General features: G+C 44.4%; 1 long non-coding RNA gene across 1 annotated transcript; it reads left to right on the top strand.

Annotated features, from left to right (window-relative positions):
* The first annotated feature begins 11,346 nt into the window (after positions 1-11,346).
* LOC140848257 (uncharacterized) lies at positions 11,347-12,048 on the top strand. Its single transcript, XR_012128828.1, has 2 exons — positions 11,347-11,477; positions 11,639-12,048. It is a non-coding gene; the product is annotated as an uncharacterized lncRNA (long non-coding RNA).
* The last annotated feature ends 14,470 nt before the right edge of the window (positions 12,049-26,518 follow it).

The following is a 26,518-nucleotide window of genomic DNA, read 5'->3' as shown; positions in this document are numbered from 1 at the left end:
AGCTGGCTGTCGAATGACCCGGCTGCATGGTAAAACTGCAGTATTTCCAGAATCCCTAGAGCCTGGTCTTAGTGCATCTCCATATCAGTAGGTGTTTCCAAGGGGTGGAGAGAAGTAGCTGATCTCCAAATTAATAGGTGATTACAAGGGCGAGAGGGGGCATATCTGAACCAGAGAGGTTGGGTGGGGTCCCTTTTTGCAGCCAGGTTGCAAGAGACATGGGTGAGCAGAGGTGGACGACTGCTTGTAAGCAATAAACGGATTTCTCCCACTTTATCTCTCCCTTTCACTGATTTTGGTTTCAAAGGTTGTTTGCCCCAGGCTGGGAGACAGATTTCCCCCCAGAGTTACAGCCTCTTTGCTCATGTTCAGGTGCAATGTGTAGCTGAAGCTCCTCTCCTAACTTTTCAATTGAAACTCTCCTCCGTGAGCCCCAGTCTCTCCTCTGGGACATGAGCTCCCTGTATAATTGTCACCTCAAAATATTTAACAGCAGGAATGGTAATATAAATCATACGCAAATAAAATCAGAAAATGTATATTTTATTTCATATATAAATAAGCTGAATTATGCAGACAGTACAGTGGTTTATCAAGACATACAAGTTGTTATGAAAATAAATAATCAAATCCCATATAGTGTCCAAATCCTGTATTGAGTTTTAGAAGTTTTTACAGGTTTTTTTTTCTTGTATACTAGCTCACCTGCTTAAGATTACCCTCACCTAAGTTATAGTTTGAGATCAAATCAAACTCTTTCAACAGTTGCCCCATTAGGGTGATATTTGGTAGGTGACTTTTTGTCTGAATAAGTACATTTCTCTTGGCATCAACAGGGCATTTTTGGTGCTGAATCTTCACTTGGCTTCAACTGAGCTAGTATGTTTCACTGAAGAATTTCTTAGCCTTTATAATATTGTTTGATATTCCTACCTATTCAGTATTTCTATTATCAACTAAGACATAAAAATGGTTATTGAAATGTCGCATTAAAGAATTAGTTTACATTTATCAACTTCTGTTCATCTGCAATCCATGGAGCTTTGTGAGCATCAACCAGCCACATTGAAAGAACTTAAAATCCAGTATATCTTTACTTTCTTCATCAAACAAATGCATTTATATATCATTATTTTAAAAATCAACAGCTTTCTCTTATAATTGATATTTTATTTTAAAATTATCTTTCTTCATCATTTTCTCATTTCTTAGTAGCTTCTGCTTCTCTTTCTTATTTTCTGTGTTGAGATTTATAAGTTAATGATTTTATCATTCATCAAAATGTTCTATCAGCTTTAATAACTGAAATAATACATCTTCCTTGTGAAGCTAACACAGTTTTTGAAGTCTGCTAGAATATTTTACTTAAGCCAAATCTCTAACTTAAAAAAAATTTCCAAACATCTAACCATTCCTATTTCATAGTTTTTATATAGGTGACTACATGTAAGTCTTGATGTGACTGGCAACCTTCTTTGCAACACTGGCAATTCAGGTTATCATTTAAGGTTATTAAACATTTATCCCCTCTACTTATATTGTTAGGAAATCTGAGCATATTATCTGTAGGTCCCTGCAAGGGAAATGTTTTCTGCTCTATAGGAATTGCATAAATTCCACATTTAGATCTAAAGTCCTCAACCACTTGAGCCTGAAAGCACTTTTTCTCTGTACATGACCTAGTCATCAAGCAATACTCAGACACATGGTGCCAGGCTGCTTGTGCCCATTGCCCTTGCTATAGACACCATGACAGAGCACCAGGGCTGGTACCTGGTGCCGAGATGTGTCGGTGCTGGGCCCGCGTCAGTCCAGTCCTAGATCTGTTCCCCACCCTTTCCGTGATCTGCTGCATATTAAGGGGGCAGCCTGCAGCCTGCAAGACCCCTTCTCAGCTGTCAGCTGAGTTCGTCCCAGTGGGAGCCACCGAGGGCGATAGCTGGAGGAGAAGAAAATCCAGAGCATTTCTTTCCCTCCCTCTCTGCCTCCCGCAGCAGCTCCAGCAGGGTTTGCATCTCATCGGTGGTTTCAGTCCTGCTGTGGCTCAGGTGCTGCCAGGGGACCCCAGCGCCTGGCTCTGGTAACCGCTACCGCCTCCTACCTGTCTCTCAGCCTAGGGAGGGAGGCCTTTCTGCTGCTCCCCATCCTGCTCTTTCTATTGGGTTCTGAGCTCCCACCACCTGGATGCCCAATTCCCTGCATTAAACCTCCTTTACTCTATGTTGTCCTGGTTAATCTCTGGCCGATGGGCTGCAATTTCAAAGGCAAATAATAACATCCCAAGAGTTGGCTCTGCCCCCCTCCCCCACTGGCCTCGGGTTCTCCCTGCAATGCCCCCTACAGCTCAGGTCTGCCCTTTGCCAGCTCTTTCCAACTCTGCCTTCAGCAACATCATATTTGTGGTTTGGAATCGCCAGTGGAGGGAGCATTTACCCATGGAAATCTGCAAACACTGCGAACCAGGCCTGTCCTACCCACATCACCCCCCACAGCTTCCACCAAGAGCCAGTCATTGAGCATTTGCCAGCACAGCCCCAGGAAAGACCTTGATGAGACACGCGGTGGACACTGTCCATTTAACCACTGTAGAAGAAAGGAAAGGACTTCTCTACGTAGGTAGGTTTCCCGCTTACCCCACCTGGTCCTAAAGGACAATTGGCCCAGTGTGATGATAACTGTCCATCCGAGGAGCCTTGGCAAACTGCTCTCTGTGGAGTGGGGTGGGTACCAGGGTGAGACAAGGAACCTGCCTCAGATGCAAAACCTTAGGGGCTTCAAAAAAACCCTGTAACCAAGATGGCCAGCATTTTAATGCAATATTTTAAAAGATCAAAATGAATGCCCCTCAAAACCTAAGATGAATGAAATACCAACATTTTAAGTAAAGACAGGATTGGGTAGGGCTGTGAAGTGAGCAAGGTGAGTCACACACGTGCACATCAGACCTGTCTCAGTTAGATCTTGATGGTTTGTTCACGTGGATTTTTTTTAGGATTCATTTTGAATTTTTAAGAAGGTTTATGATTTTGCATCTGGCCATTATTTCGTGGCTATGACACCAAAAGCACATACAACAAAAGCAAAATATATGAACAAGGGTTTGTGAAAATTAAAAACTTTTGTGCATCCAAGGGCACCGTTAACAGATTAAAAAGGCAAGCAGAATGGGAGAAAATATTTGCAAATTACATATCTGATAAGGGGTTAATATCCAAAATATATAAAGAGCTCCTAAAACTCAACAACAGCAACCCAATTAAAAAAATAACCAAAGGACTTGAATAGACTTTTCTCCATAGAATATATAGAAATGGCCAATAAAAAAATGCTCAACATCGCTAATCATTAGGGAAATGCAAATCAAAACCCCAAGGAGATACCACTTCACACCCATTAGGATGAAAATTACTAAAAAAACAAACAAACAGAGAATAACAAGTGTTGGAGAGGATGTGGAGAAACTGGAACTCATGCACTGCTGGTGAGAATGGAACATGGTGCAACTGCTGTGGAAAACAGTATGGCAGTTCCTCAAAAAATTAAAAATAGAAAAACGTTAAAAATAAAAATTCAGCTACTCCACTTCTATGTTTAAACCCGAAAGAATTGAAAGCAGTGATTCAAAACAGATCTTTGTCCACCTACATTCTTGGCAGCTTTAGTCACAAGAGCCAGAAGGTGGAAGCAACCCAAGGTCCACTGACAGATGCAGGGATAACCACCTCGTGGCGCATCCACACCAATGAGTATCTTCAGACTTAAAAGGAAAGACATTCTGACACCTTCTGCAACGTGGATGAGCCTAGAGGACTTCATGCTAAGTGACAAAAGCCAGTCACAAAAGGACAAATGCCATAGGATTTCACTTCTATGAGGTTCCTGGAGCCGTCAGGCTCAGAGAGACAGAAAGTAGAATGGGGGTTCCCAGGGGCTGGGGGAAGGAGGAATGGGGTTAGTATGTAGTGGAGAGAGCTTCAGTTTTTTGAGATGAAAAGAGCCAGGAAATGGATGCCGGTGATGGACGCACAACAGTATGAATGTACCTAGGACGCCTGAAATGCACCCTTCAAAAAACAGCTGTGACAATAATGGAACCCTCATTTGAAATGGAGTGGGGAAGCCCTGCAGGGGGGGCGCTTACACACCTATGGCTCCTTGCAGCCTGCAGGACCTGCAGGAGGAAGGAAGATAAGGATTAGCTTGACAAATGAGGACATTTTTCACAGGGGGATTTCATCTCCTGGTTTAAAAAAAATGTAGGGAAGATTCCCCCCTGCCCCAGTAGCAATGTACTTGCAGCCAAAGAGAAACTGCCGCAACCTTAAACTCTTGTTCTTCTCCATGAACTTCTGTTTAAAACAACCCTTCCCGGTTTCCTCCTGAAACCTAATCAAAGTTGACCTCCTTTTTGTCTCTGTGGACTCGCCTATGGTTCACCACAGCTTGGTTTTCCCAAAGCTATTCTTCTGCTGGTAAAATAACTGGCTATTTTATTTTTAAAGTTGACACAGTTAAGATGATAAACTTTGTCTTATATGTATTTTACCAAAATTTTTTATCATTGGGGGAAAAAAGCAAGGTATAAACCTACTATGTACCATAGGTCACTTTTCTTTTTAAAAAGGAGGGTGGGGTTGGAGGAATAAGAATCTAGATTTGATTTGCTTGGCTCTGCATTTTTAAAGCTCTGGAGAAATGCATAAGAAACAAAAAAATAAAGCTTACCTAGTGGGGTGTGGGAATGGGGCAGGTGGAGGGCAAGGTGGACATGATTCTTGTCAGAGTGCCTTTTTAAAGAAGGTCTAATTCTATATAAACAGGTCTCAGAAATCCCCAGCTGCTTATGGAAAAGCAGAAACGTTGCATAATGGCCCTGTGAAAGGCCACAAAATGATAACACTTTCTGGCAGGGTTACCTTGACCTGCCACCGGCCTGTGCTTTCTGCCTTAACTGACATGAAACCCAGTGGAGCCCTCGGGCCAGCCTGGCAGAGCATTCTCCTCTGCGGGCAGTCCGTCCCCCTGGGGAACAATGGGCCCAGGGGTGCTGAGCTGGCTCAGCGGGGAGCCTTCCTCCCTGGGCTCCATCTTCCTGCACGGCTTCCTCTGGTGTCCACGACATTCCTTCATCTGGAGGCCCTACTGTGCTCAGTTCCCAGACCTGCTGCCCTGTGCCCGACAGGAAGATTCCCGAGTGCCCTCTCTCAAGGCGGAGGAGGGTGGGCTGCCCCGGAGCTGTCAGGGAGGAACCGGGAGAAATGCTGGGGAGCCGACGCCTTGGGGGAACGCTCCCTCTTCACCCGAAAGTAACGGCCCTTTACCTCCCCTCCCACCCTTCCCTGCTCGGGACAGTGAATCTGCAGCCCCCCGAGCCCATGGCCGCCTGCCCGCCTCCTCTGGGCCCCAGCCCTCTAGTCCTGCTGTCAGCAGCCCTGCAGTCCCCACCAGCCTGCACACATGGGCCTGAGTTCTGGCCCGGCTGCTGCTGGGCTGCGTGCCCTGGGGAAGGGGGGTACTCTGCCCCAGTCTTGCTTCCTCCTATGTAAAATGGGGACACAAAGTGACACGTGTGTGGACCATTCTGCTGCAAGGGGGTCCTCGCCCCCACACTTGCTTCTGGGTGCTGCCACGTTTCCTGAGCTAGTGGGTGGCTCCACAGGACTAGGCGTTATCATTCTTTGTTAAACTACATTTTGGTTTTATGCACTTTTCCAAGTGTATGCTGTGTTACAGATTCAAACCAAAAAAAGCAAAGAACACATCTCTAGAAGGAAACACGGGGTGCTGAATAAGTGCTGGTTTAATTACCAGTGCTATAGACTGATGTCGCCCCCCAAATTTACAGGCTGAAAATTTACCCCACAATGTGGTGGGATTAGGAGGTGGTGCCTCTGGGAGGTGATTAGGTCCTGAGGGTGGAGGCCTCATGAACAGGATTAGTGCCCTTATAAAGGGGCCCCAGAGAGCCCCCTCGCCCCTCTGCCAGGTGAGGATATGTGAGCCAGCAGCCCTCTATGCACCAGGAACCCAGCTCTCACCAGACACCAGATCGTGGACTCCCAGCCTCCAGAACTGTGAGGACTGAATGGCTGCTGCTGAAGCCCCCCAGTGCGTGGTGCTCTGTGACCGCAGCCGGAGCAGGCTAAGACATAAGGACAAGGAAAGCAGATGACGCCCCTTAGCAGGTGGGCCTCAGCCCGGAGGGCCTCTCACAAGCCGCCTCAGTTGGCCGGTGTCAGTGAGACATAAAGCCCAGCTCTCTGCCCACTTCACATGAGGACTGGAGACCTTGGAAACTTCTCCGCAGAGCCAAGGAGCTAACAGGGGGCCAGGGGGGAGCTCTCATCTCGGGCCACCTGGCTGACGCCACCCTGCCACCTCTCCTCCCAGCTCTCTGCCTTCCCAGAAGGCCACACCCCAGATGCGTGGTACCTGAAGGACGGCCAAGTCCCTGACCTTTGGCTTCCTGGGGAATAAACTGTTCTTCCTCATATTACCTCTTCCTCTGAGAAGAATACCGGCAGCCCTTTGCGAAGGTGTTTGTGGTTTTTAATGCGGATTCTCTCCCTAGAGGCCAGAGAACTAGAGCAAACGCAGTATTTACTTGTCACACCCAGGCTTTCTCCAGCTAATGGTCCTTCTCCTAAGGGTTCCAATGGGGCGCTTCTGTGAAGCTCCTTTTGGGGAGCGGCCCCCCGGCCCAGCCTGGCATCAGTGTCTCCTCTCCTCTCTCACCTGTGGCACACAGAGAAGATGATGCCCGAGCCACAGGCTGGAGCACAGGAGAGAGCTGCTGCGACTAAGACAACAGGCTGGCCCCAGGGTCCCCGAGGGCCTCCAAGGGCATCGGTGTCTCTGCACACTTGTGTTGCATTCAGAGCACCCCAGGTGCAAGGCCCTGGATGGAGACTCTCACCCTCCCCTCCAGGAAACATCATACCGATGCTGTCTGTCCTTGTGGCGAGGTCACACGTCAGAACGGCCTGGGCACTACAGTCAAGTGTCCCTGGAGCGGATTCAAGGTGACCCGGGGGTCGGCCTGAGTTCTGAGTCGGTCTGCAGACACAAGCCCACCCGGTGTCACTGAGGGGTGCCGCGCCCGCACTTGTCCCCGCCCAGGGCTGCGGCCTCTGTCGGGAATGGTGAGCTCTCTCTGTCTCGCTCTCTCTGCCCCGGCCAGAATCGTTCCTCGCCCGGCCCCTTCTCGCACCCCGACCTGGGGCCCAGGAGAGCGTTCTCTGCAGCAATGCAGCCTGCGGTGATGCCACACGGCATGCGCAGAGGTTCCTGCCTCGCAGCCCCGGAGAGCCGCCACCCTGCTGCCCACCGGACCAGGGCCCGCCCGCCCTAGGGGCTTGGTCCCCGCTTGGTCATTCTGCCCACGGCACGTTTGCCGGCACAGCCACCATCAAAAGCCCGCAGACTGGTGCCTGACCGGAGGGAGGGCCTGCTGACACCACTGGGGACCTTGCATGCCGTGGCCGAGCCCCACCCGCGCACCTGCCCAGGCCACTCAGACTGGTTCTGCGGTGTCACCTCCCAGCACAGCCAGCAGGGCCTCCTTCTCTCCTCATGAAATGAGTCTCACAGGGAATGAGAAGCCGGGGTCCTCTGGGGACCTAAGTCGCTCTAATTTGCCATAAATCACTCTGGGGATGACGGGCCCCTGGGGCCTGAATGCTTCCCAGAGTGCCGAGTCTGCGCTTCTTGTCAGATGCCTTTCTAGCCAGAACTTGCTTGTTTCTTCTGGTGGCTCCTGCTAGGAAACCTGGCGTGGGATCCTTGGCGTGTGGCTCTGTGCCCTGCCACCACACAGAATTCTTGAGCCCGCAGGTGCTCAGCCGATGGCCTCGCCACCTCGGAGGCCACCCTGGCAGCTCCGGGGTTTGCCGGCAGAGGTTCAAAGCTCCTGCCGCGTGCTGACATTGTATTCCTACAGGGGCTCCGGTTTCTAGAAGCACAGGGCTCCTGCCTGTAAGAGCACATGTCCGTGGGGCCAAGATTTGAAGAACGGTGGACTTTACTGAAACAGAGCCCAGAGAGCCGCAGGCAGGGAAGAGATGGCTTCCCTCTGGGACCCACTGTCCCCCAATGGGCACCGTAGGCCTCGAGCTGTCATGGTGAAGGCTGAGCACCTGTAGCCTTGGGAACGACGTGGCGCCCTGCCCGCACAGGAGCTGCCCCAGCTTCACAGCAGCCCCCACACCCTCGAAGTGTTGACTCTGGCAGGAGGGGAAGATGCTATCAGCTCACAAGGCCTCAGTGTCAAGGTAAGGGCAGAGCAGCTGATAAGCTAAGTGGGGCCTGGAAACTGCTCCAGGTACAGACAACCTGCCTGCTTTTCTCTGGCCCATGGCAGCTGGGGCTACGGAGGATTGCCGAGCTCAGGCCTGGGCCTGGCAGAAGACGGAAGAAGATGGCCAGCCCATGCCCCCACGGAGAGCCGTCCACGTTTTCTTCCAAACATGCAGGGGCGGGGCCCCTAACACTGGGGCTCTTTAACTTCCGGAGTAGAGGGCAACGTTTTGGGACTCTGCTGACATGCAGCATCTCGGCCCTGAGCAGGTGGCACCAAGTTGCCACTGAGAGCCTGGCTTCAGATCCTCTGAGCCCTGGCTGGTGCACAGACAGGACCACAGGAGGAAAGCCAGAGGTGGGCAAAAGGCCTCTGGGCCCTGCAAGGAGAGAAGCAAACAGTGTTTGCTGAGGTGAAGGGGAAGTCGCTGTTAAAGACCAAAAGTCCAGCCGAGTATATTTAGAGATCGAATTGGCTGTCTTCACTGACTGGTAAATGGGGCAGCATCCCTTCTAACAAATCCAAGCGGGCTCCAAAAAGCTGTCTAAGCTAGGAGGCTTTCATAGGCAGAAACAGAATGGGAGAAGGAAATTATTATCAAAAGAAAAAACGGATTGCTTCAGGCAAGGTCACCTTCCGTTAGGAGGAGGGGACTGCGGTCTTACCATGCAGACGACGTCACTAGGGCCGAGTGGGAAATTCCAGACTGGTTCTAAGCTCCACTCCTGAGAGCAACGGAAGCTGCTGCTCAGTTAGGTATTAAGTCTCGTTTGGGGCCTGTTGTTTGTTTTTAACAATGGGAAGCTCTACCTCTCAGAGATGGCTGTGGAGTAAGGACAGGCTGCCAGATCCCCAAATGGTGGGGTTAGGAGTTAGCTCGGCATTTTCAGATGGCCCTGGTCTGATTACCTGGCCGGGGAAGAATCCTGCAGGAGACCAAGTACATAATCCATGAAAGGCCTTGGGAGTAACAATTAAGTATCTCCTCATCTCCTTCCCTTTTTGGGTCTTAAGCATTTTAACACCTCATGATGAATTCTGCATGAGGCCTTCAGGGTGCTGGACAACTATCAGACTTCACCACTGTGACCGAGACTCTAAGGTGGCCCCCACAATTCCTGCCTCCAGCTGTGCATTTCTTTGCTTTGAACTCAGTCCTTCCCTTGGGTATAAGCAAGACCTCGCCTCTAACCAACAGAATATGGCAAAGGGTAATGGAGCGTCACTACACTTCTTAGGTCGTGTTACAGAGAGCTCCCTCTTGCTAACAGACTCGCCCTAGACACTCTCCTTGCTGGCTGAATGAAATAAGTGGCCATGTTGGGAAAGCCCATGTGGCAAGAAAGCCCCAGAAACCTTTAGGATCTGGGAGTGGCTGCTAGGAGGTGAGTGCAACCTCCAGGGCCCTCAGTGATATAACCACAAGGAAATTATTTCTGCCAGTGACCTGAGTGAATTTAGAAGCATATTTTCCTCCAGTCAAGCTTCCAGGTGAGAACCCAGCATGATGCCCTTAGGATCTCTACTTGAAGCTGTGAGATAATTAATGTGCATTGTTTTAAGCCACTCAGTTGATTACATAGCAGTAGATAACTAATAGGGCCATGGACTGAGAAAGTGCCTAAATGACTTTCTGTTGTGGTTAGGAGTGTCCACACCGGGAGACAAAAGCAGAGAGTTTCCAGGACATGGGTGGATGGCCTCACCACTGTGTCTCAGGGTCACTGTGTTTGCTCTGAGTTCAAAGCCAAGTCCTGCACACTGTGCTGGAAGAGGAATTCCTTTTATTTTGTGAATTCATTCTGTATCTAAACTTGATCCCCGGAAACTGTTACTGTGAGCCACCATCTACACTTCAGGGCACTCCGACTGACTTCATCCTCCAAAGAATCCAAGATAGAGCTAATGGATATGCCATGATTGCTGATGGTTGCAAAAGCAGGGCTGGAAAAACCCGTCCAGACACTGCAATGCTGTCTGAGTTGAGTAACCGCAGTCATTTGGAGAGCTTCTCTGTGACTTTGGGTTACTTGTGTCAACCTGATTTCTGATTAGCAAATCTTTCTCTGGTCTGCAGATTTCTACTTCTGCTGCATGTCTTATTAATTCTTACACAATGCTGACATTTGTGTAATACTGGATATATATTTCACATAGTAAATGATGATATATTATTTTATATAATAAATGCTTCAATTAGCATTTATTAAGTGCCAACCATGATGCCAGGGACCAGGAGTGTTGACAGAGGGTGGAAAGTGGTGGCCCAGGCTGCTTAAAGGGCTTGCTCAGTCATGTGCTGGAATCCAGTCTTCTGGCTGCTGAACGTTTAGGCCGTAATGTGATATTTTAGGAATATCTCTAACCCCTTTACTTCAGGGAACTTGCAAATTAAATCTTTAGGCTTTCAAAGAATATCCCTTCTTACTCCTGTTCAATTCACTCCAATATACAATCATCGATCACCTACCATCAGAGCTTCAGAGACAAATGCTGGGCTGGACAGACCACTTAATGAGCCTCTTAAGTCTGAATTTCAAGCTTCTGAGAGGCTCTGAAGATGGCAAGTGGAAGCTCATGTCCCTGAACACAGCCTGTCCGGCCTTTAGAGCTGCATGTGGGGATGGGAGACCCCATCCTTGGATGCCTCCAAGCCCTGTCGATCAACATCAAGCAAGTCTTCCATGAATGGTTCCTGAAAGCAAGGCCCTGCGTCTCACCTGAGGGTCTGAGCCCTGGGCAAGTTCACTGCGGATTTGGTGAGACCGGATAATGACAATGGAACATTGTGGGTAAAAAGGGGCTCATACCAAGCTTCATTCTCCCTGTGGCAGGCCAAGCGCTAGGATCACGTCTGCCTCTGCATGCAGCCAGCCTGTCTCAGGCTCCGCCTGGGCTCCACCCTCTCTCCCTTCTCTAGGCTCTATTCTTAGCATCAGGGGAACTCTTACTATAGCAATACCTGCAGTAACGGCTCACAGCCAACAGGTATGCGAGCGCGCACATGCACAGCAGGCTAATTACCTCGTCGCACCTACACAGTGGTATCAGGTGAGGATACCACGGAACTTCCATTTTTGCCTACACCCTGTGACTGACCTGGTTTATGCAGGAGCCGTCTGCATAAAGAAGAACTAGGACCCTGTGCCAGGCATTACAGAGGGTATTTCTTGGGCCCAGGGTAAGGCAATGTGGTATTGTAATATAATGAGAAAAATGTGTTTTGGTCTTTATCCCCAGCTCCTGCCTAGAGCTCCTAAGGCCCTTATAATTCCTAAGTGATAAGAGTGATAGAAACATTTTTTGCTGTTGTTGCTAATAATATTTGATCTTTGTTCCCAGCTCCTGAGACAACTGCAAGCTGATGAAGATAAAAGGAGCATCTTCTGTTATTCATAGCTAGCCCCTTTCAGCCCAATTTGAGTTCACGTTCAAGAGATGGCTTTCAGAAGCCCCGCGGGATGGGGGCCGGTTGCTAAGGAAACCAACGCTGTCATTAGAGGTTGAACTAATCACCGATGGCCAATGATTTAATCAATCGTGCCTGTATAATGAAACCTCTACAAAAACCCTAACGGAAGGGCTCCGAGAGCGTCTAGTCGGTGCGCACGTGGGGGCGCCGGGAGGACGGCTGGCCCGGAGACCGCATGGAAGCTCCGTGCCCCTTCTCCACCGCATCCCGTGCCCTGTGCATCCCTTCCCCTTGTATCCATTGTCATAAACCAATGATAATAAGTAAAGCATTCTCCTGAGTTTTGCAAGAAGTTCTAGTAAATTACCAAAGCCAGGGGCAGGGTCGTGAGAAGCCCTAACTTACAAAGCCCGTCGGTCAGGACAGGAGGTCTGGACCTGCCCCTGGGGTCTGCATTGGGGTCGGCGCTGCGGGAGTGTGAGCTTAACGCAAGGGCTCTGTGCTCGCTCTGGGGAGTCAGCGTCAGAACCGGACTGAGTCGCCGCACGGCCAGCTGGTGTCCGCGGAGGAGCACAGCAGCGCTCCGGAGGGAAAACCCGCTCCGCAGGGAAAACCCGCTCCGCCGGTGTCCGACGTGTTGAGAGCAGAGGAAACAATGTTCTCCCCTGTTGGAGGGTTGTTTCTTGCAGGCAGACATTCCTCGCTATCCCTGCCCCACCCAGGGCATCTGGTCTCCTAGGGCTCAGTCCCTGGGGGCCCCCGTCCCTGACGAGTGTTAGGGACCCTGGCAGGTTGTTGGGGTTGAGCTCCAGGGCTGCCTCCCCCTCCCCGGCTCCTCGGACTCGCCCGTGCGCTCAGGCTTCCCTCCTCCTGCGTGGCCCCCAGCTCCTCCGCGTTGCTCGCCTTACGCCATGTATCAGGCTATTGCTTGAAGCCCTCCCCCGACGCTGGAACCTTTGCACAGGTTCCAGATCTGGGGACAGACCTGTAGGCCTGCATGGAGGGGGGTCCTCCTCCCTTCCCAGTGCTCCAGGCTCCAGCCCTTCATCTCCTGCCCCACCACCTGCCCCGGGGCTGTCTCCAGTGCAGACTTCCTAGACTGAGGCGTAGACACTCCTCAGACCCCCTTCCTAAGTGGTTCCCCTGGCAGCATCTGCAGCCCAGGCTCTGCGCCATGCTGAATGCTCCGGGGCGGGAGTGGGTTTGCCCACCCTTTTAAAGGGATCCTGGGACCTTGATTCCTGCAGCATTAAGTACAAGTCAGCCGTTCCCAAGCAGTGGAGGAGGACAGAGTATTAGCACAGGGCAGGAGGAGAGCCCTCGGTGAGCTGGTAACTGGATCAGCTATTTCTCAGGGGGTAGAGAGCTGCACAGGAGGGAAGGAGCTGGCAACTTGTCGCCAAGTCGTGCAGAGAGAAATGCATCCCGAGGGCATCTGGCCTGGGCGGGGCTGGCCCTCCCCAGCTCTGAACGTGTCCTTTGCATCCCAGCTGAATCGGTTTCTTTGAGAGGCAAAAATGAAATGCCACTTCTGGACCTGCTGCCAGAATTTTACTGGCTTCACTGGGAGGCTGGTGAGCATCCAAGCTTCAGAAGAACTCATGTGCGTCCGCTCTGTTCCGGGCGCTGTGCTTCCACAGCCCTGCTTCAATTCTTCCTCACAGCAAGCCTCTGAAACAAACCCTTTCTACACAATTTTCATAGTTTTCCTGGCACCCCGTTCAGTTATGGATAAACGTGTTTTGGGCGGGGCTGAGCTCACTCGGCCATCAGAAAGCTCACAATTCCCTGTGATGTGGGGACAGATGTGGGACAGGAGGAGATGGGAGGCAGATGTGAGGGCAAGGGCGACACAGCGCTCTTGGGAAGCAGGGCCCATGCGGGTCTGTGCCCTCTGAGCATCTCATGCCGGGATGGGATTAGGTGTGTAAGAGACGCAATTGGGGAAAGTGCCTTTGAGGAAGACTGACGCTTCTGCTTTGCGGTCTGAAGACCCTCCAAGAACTCTGAGAATCACTACTTTAGGGGAAAGAACGTTCTTTCCTTGAAAAAATGGAAGCCCAAACATAGTGGTATTTCTCTGTCACTATTTCCCCTTGGGATAGCCCCAACAATCGTATTAATTTTATAACTTTAATCAAACTAACTTCCACTTCACAGAGAAAAGGGGGGTTAGCAGATGAGAGGGAACTGTTTTTTACACAGACATTTTAAGAGAATAGCAAAGCTCATGACCACACATAACAACATTTTATAGCCACACACACCCCTTTTGTATCTTCTTAAAGTGGCAAAAATCATCCTACTTATTAAAATGACCCCAAGATACAGCCTCTCTACAGCATAAAAATAAGAAACAATTACATATAAAGCTAAAATTATGGTAATCATTGTTGGGGTATTCTATAGTGTTTAGACATCATCTAGGTAGCCAGTGATTATCCATTAACTAATCTAACAGTTTCAGTCCAAGGTTTTAGATTATCTTAAAATTTGGGAAGTCATCTTCCAGCTACAAAAACATAACTGCAGTTGAAAGAAAAAGTGTTTCAGAATAATGATTGAATTTAGTCGAACACAAATTTATCTATTTAATAATCCTGAGGGTTATAAAACACTATTAGTTTATTTCATCAGTAAGCCTGTGTACATTTTGGAAACATAAAGCAAGTAAAATAAAATATACGTTTGTGCTATATACTGATAGATAAGAGAAGTGACATGGTATTTTTTAAAACATGATTAAACTAGTCTCATTTGCCAAAGATTAATTTTAATTATACAAATTTGAATTCTAAAATGTTTCTGAATTGGTATTAGATGTTCAATTTACTTCTTTTCTGGGGTTGTAGAAATATTCAGTTTATATAAGCATTAATTTATCTCTAAAGCCAATAAGAAGAGAGCTCTATTAAGGAACACTATAATTTAGTGTATTAATACCTTCAAAGATAAACAAACATTTCACACTAATGCAACAACAGACATATAGAAAGCTCTAATTTTTCTGTTTGTTTTCCACAATTTCTGCTATAGGTCAAGAACAACTGCAGAAACACAGGAGCCGTGAGTTAACCTTGTACAAGGTATTACAGATCTATTTGTCCTAATGGTCACAGGATTAATTGATTTCAGCTAAAAAGAGACAAATCAAAAAACAAACAAAAGATGAACAACCCAGATTCTTTATTATCTTTCACTCCACAGAGAATACATTTTAAAACCCATAAAACCAAAACTCCTTCATTGTTGCTACCCTGGGGAAATTGCTTAGAGGCCATGTGGGAACCAGAAATAAAAACACAACATGGGATCAGTAAAGAGGGAAAAATAAAACTAGAGAAACATAGAACCAGTAAAGTTAAATTTCTATTGCTGCTTGAATTTCCCCTGGAAACCTAGAAAAAGTATGCCTAGAATTATATTGGAAGAAAGGTGCCCTTCCCTGGCGACACAGCTTACCTTACTCTGTCAGGTGATCCATTGGACATCTCAGAAGGTGAGCTCCAACTCATGGGAAAGATTAAATCACACTCTCATAAAAATATAAAATAAACAAATATTGTATTTAACTCATTAATGAATGAGGGAACCAGTAAGATGTTACAGTTGACTCAAAGAAGGATTCATCACACACACATACACACGCACATGCTCACACAAACATATGCAATGAAGAGTGCCAAAATGAATTTGTTAATAGATGCAAAACTGGCTTCTTGGTGAAGGGGATCAATTGTACCTACAATAACTAAAATCCATTTGCATTGCTATGGACAAGTTGTTGGCATTACTTGCAGATAATGTACAGAGTTAATTTAATAATTAAAAAATAATGAAAGGCACAGAGAACACAGAAGAGTGTTAATAATCTTTTTGCTTATTTAAGTTCTTTCACAAATTTTCCTGACAGTAGCAAGAGACCTATGGTGAACAAGCCAAGTTTGAGATGCCATTAGTTCATCCAATTAGAGATGTTAAAAACCCAGCTGGATGTACAAGCCTGGAGGAGAGAGAATCCGGGCTTAGGTTTCACCTCCTTAGGGAAATGCTTCTGACTGAATCCCCCTGGACCCTGCCTCACCACAGCACCATGTGTTCCTTCCAATAAATCATGTTAACTTTTTTTTTAGCGTCTAACACAGTGTATTATAATTGCCTTTTTACTTTTTATTTCTCTCCAGTAGATTTTTAGCCACTTAGAATAAGAGCTATTTCTTTTTTGGATTAGGCTCCTTAGCTCCCAGTCCACAGCCTTGACAAGCGAACAATAGATGGAGTTGCAACCACACCGTTCTGCCGCTCTGAGACCTACCTGAGTGTCTGATACAGAACTCAAAATCCCGTCCTGACATCAGAGGCGCACATGTAATATGATGGAAGCCAGAGAAGCAGACTGGAATGATCCAAGCATGTAATGAACTGTATCCAACTCCAGTCATGAATAAATTAGTTAGTTGGTTAATTTCCTAGAAAATCAGTGAAGCATTGACCTACAAGACTAAGGTGTAACTCACAGAAGAAGTAGGAACAGCAACGAAGGAAAAGATGCTTCTAGAAAAAGAGAAAGTAAACATAGAGATTTTGAGGCAGAAGAACTGGAAATGTTTAGGGAACCACAAGTTGGTCATCATTACCTGAGCTACTGAATGCAAGGGAGCTAGTGGAAAGGAATGAGACTGGAAAGGAGACAGGAGCAGAACGGAGGGTCCCATAACCCATGCAAAGAACATTAGTTTTTATGTTGCAGGCAACATGAAGTTAACCGAAGAATTCTGATCCAGGATGTGGCACAGACATAGCATCCTCGTCAGGGCAAAGCATTTGTCAGAGGAAAGTGAGACTGGCAGCAGAGTGACCGAGAAGACAGCTTGATTAGCTTCATATCCTGCAACCTTGCTAAAACCTCTTATTAGTTCTAGTAGCTGTTTTGTGCATTCTGCACAATTTTTTACATAGCCTATCATGTCTGCTAATAAAGACAAGTTTACATCTTCCTTTCAAATATGACATCTTTTATTCTTTTCCTCCCTTTCATTGCACTGGCTAAAACCTCCAGTGTAGTGACACACAGTACTGGTGAGAGCAGACATGTTGGTCTTATTCCTGATCTTAGAGGGAAAAAACTCAGTCTTTCATCTGACATATGAGGTTAGTCGTAGGTTCATTTTGTAGAGTCTTTTACCAGGTTGAAGAAGTTCCTGTCTATTTCTAATTATTGAGAACTTTTATGAAGACTGGATGTCAGTTTAGTCAAATGCTCTCTCTGCATTTATTGAGATGCTGTTATAGTATAAATTTCATTTTGGAGCACTCCTTGTATAGAAAGGCAGTTGATACTTGTATATTCATCTCATGCTAAACTGATTTTTTTTTTAGTTGTAAGAGGTTTTTTTGTGTATCACCCCTTACTTTTAACTTCTTTGTGTCTTTATAATCAAAGTGTATTTTTTCTAATCCCCGATTATAGTTGAGTCTTGCCACTCCATATTATTTTATTGTTATTATTTTTATTACACATTAATGGGGGGGGTGGAAGAGCACAGGTTTTTACTTTTTTAAAAAGCAATCCAAGACTTCAGGAAGATGGCACTGACTTTCCCTATTCTTCCCTCTGAGTATAATGTAAAACCCTGTATGTTATATATAAAATAAATATAAGAAGGCACCGAAGGATGGAGAGAGGAAGGCAGACTGGCTGGGGAATCTCAAGACCCGAAGACAAGCACAGTGATGAGTTCTCTTGGTTTCCTTTTTGCCTCATTTATAGAAGCTGTCAGTCTGGAATTGCTAATGGGCACAGGAAAAAATAAGCCCTCAAAAAGTCTCTTCTCTAGCTAAATAATCCAGAAAAGGGCAACTTAACTAGACAAAAAGGTTTTAGGAAAACCACTGAGCTGTAACCAAACATTACAGAAAGAAACAGTGGTCCCACCATACCCACAACAGCGTATGTCAAGCGGGAAGCCTAGACTTCCATCCTTGCCCCACTATGAGGAGGTGCGCCAAGCGGGAAGGCCAGATAGTGGAGGGGGCACGCGGGTGGCAAAGAGCAATCAGGAAATAACACTAATAGGGAACTGAGTTTACTGAACACGCTATTACTTGGACTACTTTGGTTTTTAAATTTTGTATTATGAGATAATTGTGATTCACATGCTGTTGTCATAATGCAAAGAGATTCTCTATACCCTTTAGCCAGTTTCCCCTAAGTTGTAATAGCTTTCAAAATCTTAGGACAATATCATAACCACTACATTCACATTGATACTGTCAATATACAGAACATATGCATCACAAGGATCCCACATGTTGCCCTTTAGAATCACACCCTTTTCTTCCCACTCTACCCTCTTTTTCTAACCTCTAGCAACTACTAATCTGTTCTCCATTCTGTAACTTTGTCATTTCAAGAACATTACATAAATGAAATTATATATTATGTGACCTTTTGAGGTTGTTTTTTTTCACTCAGCATAATTGCATGGAAATTTATCCAGGTTGTTGCATGTATCAATAATTTGTTCCTTTTCACTGCTGAATAATATTTCATGGTGTGGATGTACTAGAGTTTGTTTAACCTGTTGAAGAACTGGGTTTTTTCCTGTTTGAGGCTATTACAAATAAAAACACAATAAACATTTTCACACAATTTTTTTATGGTGGAGGTGTAAATTTTCATTTCTCTTGAATAAATGGCCGGAAGTGGCAATTGCTGGGCCACATGGTAGTTGCACATTTAGTTTTTTAATGAACCGCTAAACTGCATTCCAGAGTGGTTATATCACGTTATATTCCCACCAGCAATGTGTGAGTGATCTGGTTCCATGCATCCTCACCAGCATTTAGTGTTGTCACTATTTTTTGTTTTAGCTATTCTCATAGGTGTGTGGTCATATCTCACTGTGGCTTTAATTTGCATTTTCCTAATAGCTAATGACGTTGAACGTCTTTTCATGTGCTTATTTACCATCTGTATTACTTCTTTGGTAAAATGCCTCTTCATGCGTTCTGCCCACTTTCTGTTTGTTTTTTTACTGTTGAGTTCTAAGATTTCTTCATCTCTCCTGGATATTATTAGTCTTCTGTCAAGTATGTGGTTTTCAAATACTTTTTCACATTCTGTAGCTTATCTTTTCATTCTTATAACGGGGTCATTTGAAAAGTAAAACTTTAAGTTTGATGAAGTCTAATTTATCAATTTGTCCTTTCATGGGTCACAATTTGGCATCAAGTGTAAGGACTCTTTGCCTACCCCAGATGCCAAATATCTTCTCCTATTTCTTTCTAAAAGTTTTATATTTTTATGTTTGATATTTAAGTTCATAATCTATTATGAGTTAATTTTTGTATAAGGTATGAAACTTAGTTCAAAGTTATTTTTTGTTTGTTTGTGGATGGTCGATATTTCCTCTATGAATTGTTTTTGCATCTTCATAAAAGATAATTTTGGATTATATGTGGGAGATCTATTTATTAGTTGTATGGATCTAACCTTCTGCCAATACCAATCTTGATTGTTGCAGCTAGAGTCAGTCTTGAAAACAGACTGGTTACTTCCACTTTTTTCTTCTTTTTCAAAATTGTTTTAGCTATTTTAATTTCTGTGTATTTCCACAGAATTATTCTAATTTTAGAATAATTTGTCTTTATCTACAAAATCTTTCTGGAATTTTATAGGAATTGTGTTAAACCTGTATATCAATTTAGGAAGAATTGACATCTTTCTTATATTGAGTCTTCCAATCCATGAACATGGTATGTTTGTCCATTTATTTAGAATTTTCTCTTCCATCATTACTCTGTGGTATACAGTATATGTTAATTTAACATCTAAGAATCTTTTTGTGAATTATAAGTGATATTTCATTTTCAATTCCAGTGTTTTTTGTATTCATAAATAGTGCACAGAAGTACAATTCATTTTGTATGTTTTATCTTATATTTTGTGACCTTGATGAACTAATTTATTGGTTCCAGGAAGTTAACGGTTGTATGCTTTGTTTTGGAGTTTTTTGTTTTTTGTTAGATTACTTGGGATTTTCTAGTAGACAATTATATCATCTGTAAACAGGGAAGATCTATTTCTTTATTTTATGATCTATATTTCCTTTCTGGCCTTATTTTCTTGGCTAGAACTATGTTGAATAAGAGCAAACACCTTTACCTGGCTTCCAATCTTAATGGAGTTAAGTATGCAGTTTCTTTTACCATTAAGTATATGTTAGCTGTAGGATTTTTATAAATGCCATTTGTCAGATTGAGGAGGTTCCTCTCTATTCCTATTTTTTAAAGAGATTTTATCATGAACAAGTGCTGAATTTTGTCAAAGCCTTTTTTCTTTTAGGCATGGATTGATATGATCATGTAATTTTTATTTTTAGCCTATTAATATGTTGGTTTACACTGACTGATTTTTGAATATTGAAACAAAATTGTACCTTAGGAAAAAAATAAGTTGTATTGGTGTATAATTCTTTTTATATTTTTCTTAATTCTATTTGTTAATATTTTGTCAGGGATTTTGCATTTATATTTATGAGAAATATTGGCCTATCGTTTTCTTCCTCTGTACTGTCTATGTCTGATTTTTGTGTCAGTATAATACTAATTTCATAAGATAAACTAGGACATAGTCCCTTCTATTCTCTGGAAGAGATGGTATAGAATTGGTATTAACTGCTTTAATATTTGGTACAATCACCGGTGAAACCATCTGGGCCTGGAGATTTCCTTTGTGGGAATGTTTAATTGCTTCCTATTGTCTGGTCTCCCTGGATCTAAACTTTGGTATCTGACATTAATTTGGGGGAAATCCTCAGTCATTATTGTTTAAAATACTTCTTTTGTTCTTTTCTCTTCTTGAATTCTCATTATGTGTATTTTATACCTTTGTAGTTGTTCCACAGTTCTTAGATACGCTGTTCTGGTTTTTTCAGTCTTTTTTTTTCTCTTTGTTTTTCAGTTTTGCGGGTTTCTATTGTGATATCCTCAAGCTCAGAGAGTCTTTCCTCAACCTTGTCCAGTCTGCTCATAAGTCTATCAAAGGCATTCTTCATCTCTGTTATAATGTTTTTGATCTCTGAGTTTCTTTTTCATTCTTTCTTAGAATTTCTGTCTCTGCCTCCATTTCCTATATAGGCCCGTGTGCTGTCTCCTTTATCCATTAGAGCCCTTAGCATGTGAATCATAGTTGTTTTAAATTCCCAGTGTGATAATTCCAACATCCTGTCATGTCTGAATCTGGTTCTCATGCTTACACTGTCTCTTCAAACTGTGTTTATGCCTTTTATTAAATCTTGTAATTTTTTTCTTGATAACTGAACATAATGTACTGGGTAAAGGAATTGCTGTAAATAGGGTTTTAGTAATGTGATTTTAAGGTGTGGGGGAGGGGAAATGTTCAATAGTCCTATGAGGATGCCTCTGTCTTATCATGAATGTGTACCTGTGGATTCTGAACTTCACATATGCTTCTCATTCCCAAACCCCCACTCTCACCCCCTTTGGTGGGACAGGATGGCTAGTGTGGGCTGGAGCTGAGTATTTTCCTTCTCCCACATCAGTAATGCTCTGATATAACCCCAGCAGGTTAGGTTCTGGCTAAATAGTTTCTCCTTGTTATGAACAGAATATGCTCTGGCATATTTCAAATTGATTCCTTTCCCCCTCTTCCTGCTGGAAGGATGAGACAGCTTCTCTCTAATGTTCACTGCGGGAATCCAGTCAAGCTCCTGGGTAAAATTCATAGATGTGAGGCCCTTGATGACGAAGTCTCCTTGGAATTTTTAACTCTCAGACTTCTCTCTGCTGAGCCTACAGCAACTCATCGATTATAGCACAGGGCCCCTTACCTCAGCACCAGTTTGGTTTCTACCCCGGCGGGCTGTGATTCTCTATATTCACCTGTCACCTTCTGTAATATCGGATGCAGCAGTTTGATCTATGACCTCATCTCTCTGACAGACCTACGAATTGTTGATTTTTCAGTTTGTTCGGCTTTTTACTTTCTGTTAGGACAGAGTGATGTCTTCTAACCTCTTACATGTGGGACTGGAAACTGGAAGTCCTTATAAGAGTTTTAAAATTATGAACTCAATTTCCTTAATGGTTATTGGGTTATTCAAACTACCTATTTTATGTTGCATGAGATGTGGTAGTTTGTATTTTTCAAGGAATTGTCTTATTTCATCTAATTTGCCAAATCTATGTCTGTAGGACTGTTCGTAGTACTTCCTTACCCTTTGGGTATCTGCACTATCTGCAGTATCTACTTTTGCATTCCTAATACTGGTTAGTTGTGTCTTCTCACACATTTTTTTAATTTGTTACTTTCCGTGAGGGTTGCCACCTTGATAGGTCTCTTCAAATCAGTTTTTGTTTCATTGATTTTCTCTGTTTTCAATTTCATTGATTTCTACTGTTATTTTTATTATTTCTTTTCTTCGGCTTTGTGTTTATTTTGCTCTTCAAGGTTCTTGAGATGGTATTTCAGATTATTGATTTGAGACCTTTCTTCTTTTCTAATGTATGCTTTTGGTACTATAAATCTCCCTTTCAGAACTGCATTAGCTGTTTCCTCCCAAATTTTGGTATGTTGTACTTTCATTCAGTTGTGTATTTTTAAAATTTCTTTAAATCACTGTAGAAAATTCCTTAAACCAAACTTCTTTGACCCATGGGTTATTTATAAGTGTGTTATTTAGCTTCAAAGTGTTTTGATATTTTCCTGTTATCTTTCTGTTATGGATTTCTACTTTGAGTATGTTGTGAGGGGAGAATCGTTTTGTATGACTTTAACCCTTTTGAGTTTATTAAGGTTTGCTTTATGGACCAGTATATGGTCTATCTTGCTACAGGTTCTATGGGCTTTTGAAAGGAATGTGTATACTGCTGATATTGGGTGGAGTGTTCAGTGAATGTCAGTTACATCCTGTTGGCTGATGCCAATGTAAAGTCCTTACAGGCTGGTAAGGGTGGACACCTCGGCTCCCCGCTTGACATTTGCCTCTATGGGTGGGGATTGGCTCATAGTTTTGTCTGTGGAATTTGACTTCAGTAGAGTGATTATTTTCTAAAAATTTTCTGTCCTGCACGGGTTGCCTCTTTCCTGGTTCTTTGGCTGGAGAAAGCAGGCTCTGATTAGGCCTGTTCTGTCTATACACATTAGTGTTTCCAGGTTACCAGCCTCTCTAGCTCCCAGGATATGTGAGGCAAAAAGAAAACTTGGGGACTCACTGCCAAGTCATTCTTTGGGTCCTGAGGTCCTTAGCCAGGCTGCCTTCTTCTCTACATCTTTCAGAGGCATCTTATGTTTGTTTTATATATAATGTCGAGGGATTTCTATTATACTAGTAGAAGGAATAGGAAAGAGCGCATCCAGTCCATCTCCTTGAAAATAGAAGTACTCATATATTTTAACACTAGTCCCTGCTCACAGAAACAACCAGCCAAGAACAAGATACCACCAAAAGGGTCCTAGAACACGGGGTGAGGACCCCTGCATCACAGAGACCAAGGCCGAGTGCCTCGGGGGTGGGGTGGGGTCAGAGTGGCAGTCACGAGGGATGGCCCCGCCCCTCCCCCAGGACAGCCGGGCACCACAGAGATCTCCCCTCAGCCCCCTGCTCCTCCAGTGGGGACAAACAGCACCTCCAGCTTTGCAGGACACTGCTGGAGCCCCTACTCTGATCCTGCATCAGGGAGACGGCAGGGGAATCCGTAGGGCCCACCCACTGGGGATTTGTGACAGAGAATGGGGAGGGGCTCACAACCAGCACACGATCCTGGCAGTTCGTGCGGGCAGTGCCCATACAGGAATGCCAACAAGCATCTCCTCTCACCTGCAGAACCAAGGTGGAGGCACGTCCTGGCCAGGGAATGGGTGGGGCGCAGGTCCACCTGACTTAGCTCCCTAAGCCAGGAGTCTTGCTCGCCCTAGAGCCTGGTTTGCCCGTGTCCGGGCTCGGAAGCGAATCACAGCCCTACCCATGGTGGAGAGGGTCTTCCAGGCCCATCTAACCCAAGGGCTGGCAACAACTGAGAGCAGTGCAGCCCAGGAGCACCTGAGCGGAGGGGCAGGCAGACAGAGCTGACGCTCCTAGAGCAAGGCCAGTCCCATGCTACACACACTGGTGGGGGATCAGCTCATAGCCAAGGCTGAGGGCGGCTCCCAGCCCCTCCCAACCAGAGAGGCTGTCTGGGGAACCGGGAGTGCCCTGGAGGGTCCCCGCCCTTCCTCCTGCCCAGGCAAGGGAGCCGAGACATAGCCAACACTATGTGTCCATACACAACACATTTATTGAAAAAGAAAAAAGGAAAGTGATCCCACTTACATTAGCATCAAAAACAACAAAACATTAAGAATAAATTTAGGGAGGTAGAGGATCTCTACTCTGTAAACGACAGGACACTAATGAAATGAATCAAAGACACAAATAAACGGAAAGGTTATTCTGTATTCATGGATAGGAAAAGTTCATATTGTTAAAATGTCAATACTACCAGAAGCTGTCCACACATTCAATGTAATCCCTACCAAGATTCCAATCGCATTTTTTACAGAAGTAGAAAAAACACTCCTAAAGTTATATGGAACTACAAAAGACCCTGGATAGCCAGAAGTCCTGAGAAAGAAGAACAAAGGACGTAGCCTCAGTCTATACTATAAAGCAATAGTCACCAAAACAGTATGGCACTGGCATAAAAGCAGACACATAGATCGATGGACAGAATAGAGAACCCAGAAATAAACCCATGTACATATGAGCAACTAATATCTGATAAGGAAACAAAGAATACTCAGTGGAGAAAAGACAATCTCTTCCATAGGTGGTCCTGGGATAGCTGGATATTCACATGTATAAAAATGACACTGGACCCACATCTTATACCACTCACAAAATTCACTCAAAATGGATTAAATACTTAAATTAAGACCTGAACCATGAAACTCCTAGAAGAAAATAGGAATAAAGCACCTTGACATGGGTCTTGATAATAACTTTTTGGTTATGACACCTAATGCACGTGCAATGAAATAAATAATAAACAGGTAGGACTGCATCAAACTAAAAGCTTCTGCACAGCAAAGAAAACCATCAACAAAGTGAAAAGACAACCTAGGAATGGGGAAAATACTTGCAAACCATACATTTGATAAGGGGTTAATATCCAAAATAGATAAACAACTCAGTAGCAAAAAAACAAATTACCCAATTTGAAATTGGGCAGAGGACCTGAATAGGTATTTCTCCAAAGATATAGGAAAGGCCAACAGGTACATGAAAAGATATTCATCGCTAGTCATTATGGGAAATGCAAACAAGATAAGGAAGGTTCTCAAAAGGTACAAACTTCCAGTTACAACATATATAAGTACAGGTGATCCTTGACCAACATGGGTTTAAACAGCACAGGTCCACTTATATATGGGAGTCAGAAGCTTCAGGCAGTTGAAAATCAGTGTATAAATTTCCACTCCCCAAAAACTTAGCTACTAGTAGCCTACTGTTGACCAGAAGCCTTAGATAATAGCCAATTAATGTATGTTTATGTATTATGTACTGTATTTTACAATAAAGCTAGAGAAAAGAAAATGTTTTTTCAAATCGTTGCAAATCTTCAAAAATATTCCAGTATACTTATTGAAAAAAATCTGCATGTAAGTGGATCTGTGCAGTTCAAGCCTGTGTCGTTGAAGAGTCAACTGTGTATGTAAATCAAACCATCCTGCAATACACCTTAAACTTATACAGTGACGTATGTCAATTATTTCTCAAAAAACTGAGGAAAAAAACACAAAACAAAACAAACTTTAAATGAGTGCATTTTACAGTACATAAACTATATCTCTAAAGTTGGTGAAAAGAGAACTCATTACTAGCTGCTGTTTGGTTTTAGAAAATAAAATGCACAAATGTAAACTTAATTATACTAAATAGGGAAGAAAACTATATCAACATATCTTGTTAAGTAATTCAATTATCTAGAAGTTCTCTGTTAAAAGTTAAGATTTAAATCCAGTTATGCCTCCAAAAATAAGTTACGTTTCCACCTAGCAGTTATAAAATTTCAAATGTATAACAGTCGTTAAGCAATAATACAAATGCTCTGTGACAGCTGCTGTCCAATACATCCTTAACCTGTGGAGCTGCACTTTCTAGTGACCCCACATGTGGCACACATCCTGAGATAGCTGGAAAAAAGTAAGTCTATATGTATTTGTACAGTAATTGCTTCAGAGGATTTAGAGTAGCTCTTCTGAGGGCTCAGTGTAAGAGCATGTAAAAAAGGCTACAACAAGAAAGTTCTATTAGAAAACTGTGTTTAATTAGAATCAATCTAAACTAGTGCGCTATGGGCTCAACCAGAGTAACAATGGTACCTCAAGATTCCCACCCCCACTTGAGTCAACCTGAAGCAGTGGAGCCCAGCAACCTGTATATTTAGACAAGCTCTTCGGAGAGACTGACATTGCCAGAGGGAATTATACTCCTGGTCGTTACCACTGAGCTCACCAACTAGAAGGCACTCAAATAGGAGAGGCGCTCTACCCTTTACGAGTGAGATCATCTTCAGCATTCTTAATTTCCTACAGATACATCTTCCTAAAGAAAAATAAATGAGAAATCATAATTTTTGAGAAGTGGTAACATCTCTGGGATATTATGAACATGGGATTATATATCAAACACTTCTTGTGTTATGATAGGATAGCAAAGAATGCTTTTCAGTTAGGCAATCACCCTTGACAGTCTTTCAGCTGTAATCTTTGGTCTCTAGTCAAGAGAATAACGGAGCCTCAGGAG

This window comes from Manis javanica, chromosome 3 (assembly GCF_040802235.1).
Source record: "Manis javanica isolate MJ-LG chromosome 3, MJ_LKY, whole genome shotgun sequence".
Lineage (NCBI taxonomy): Eukaryota > Metazoa > Chordata > Mammalia > Pholidota > Manidae > Manis > Manis javanica.
This window is presented reverse-complemented; position numbering and strand designations above follow the sequence as displayed.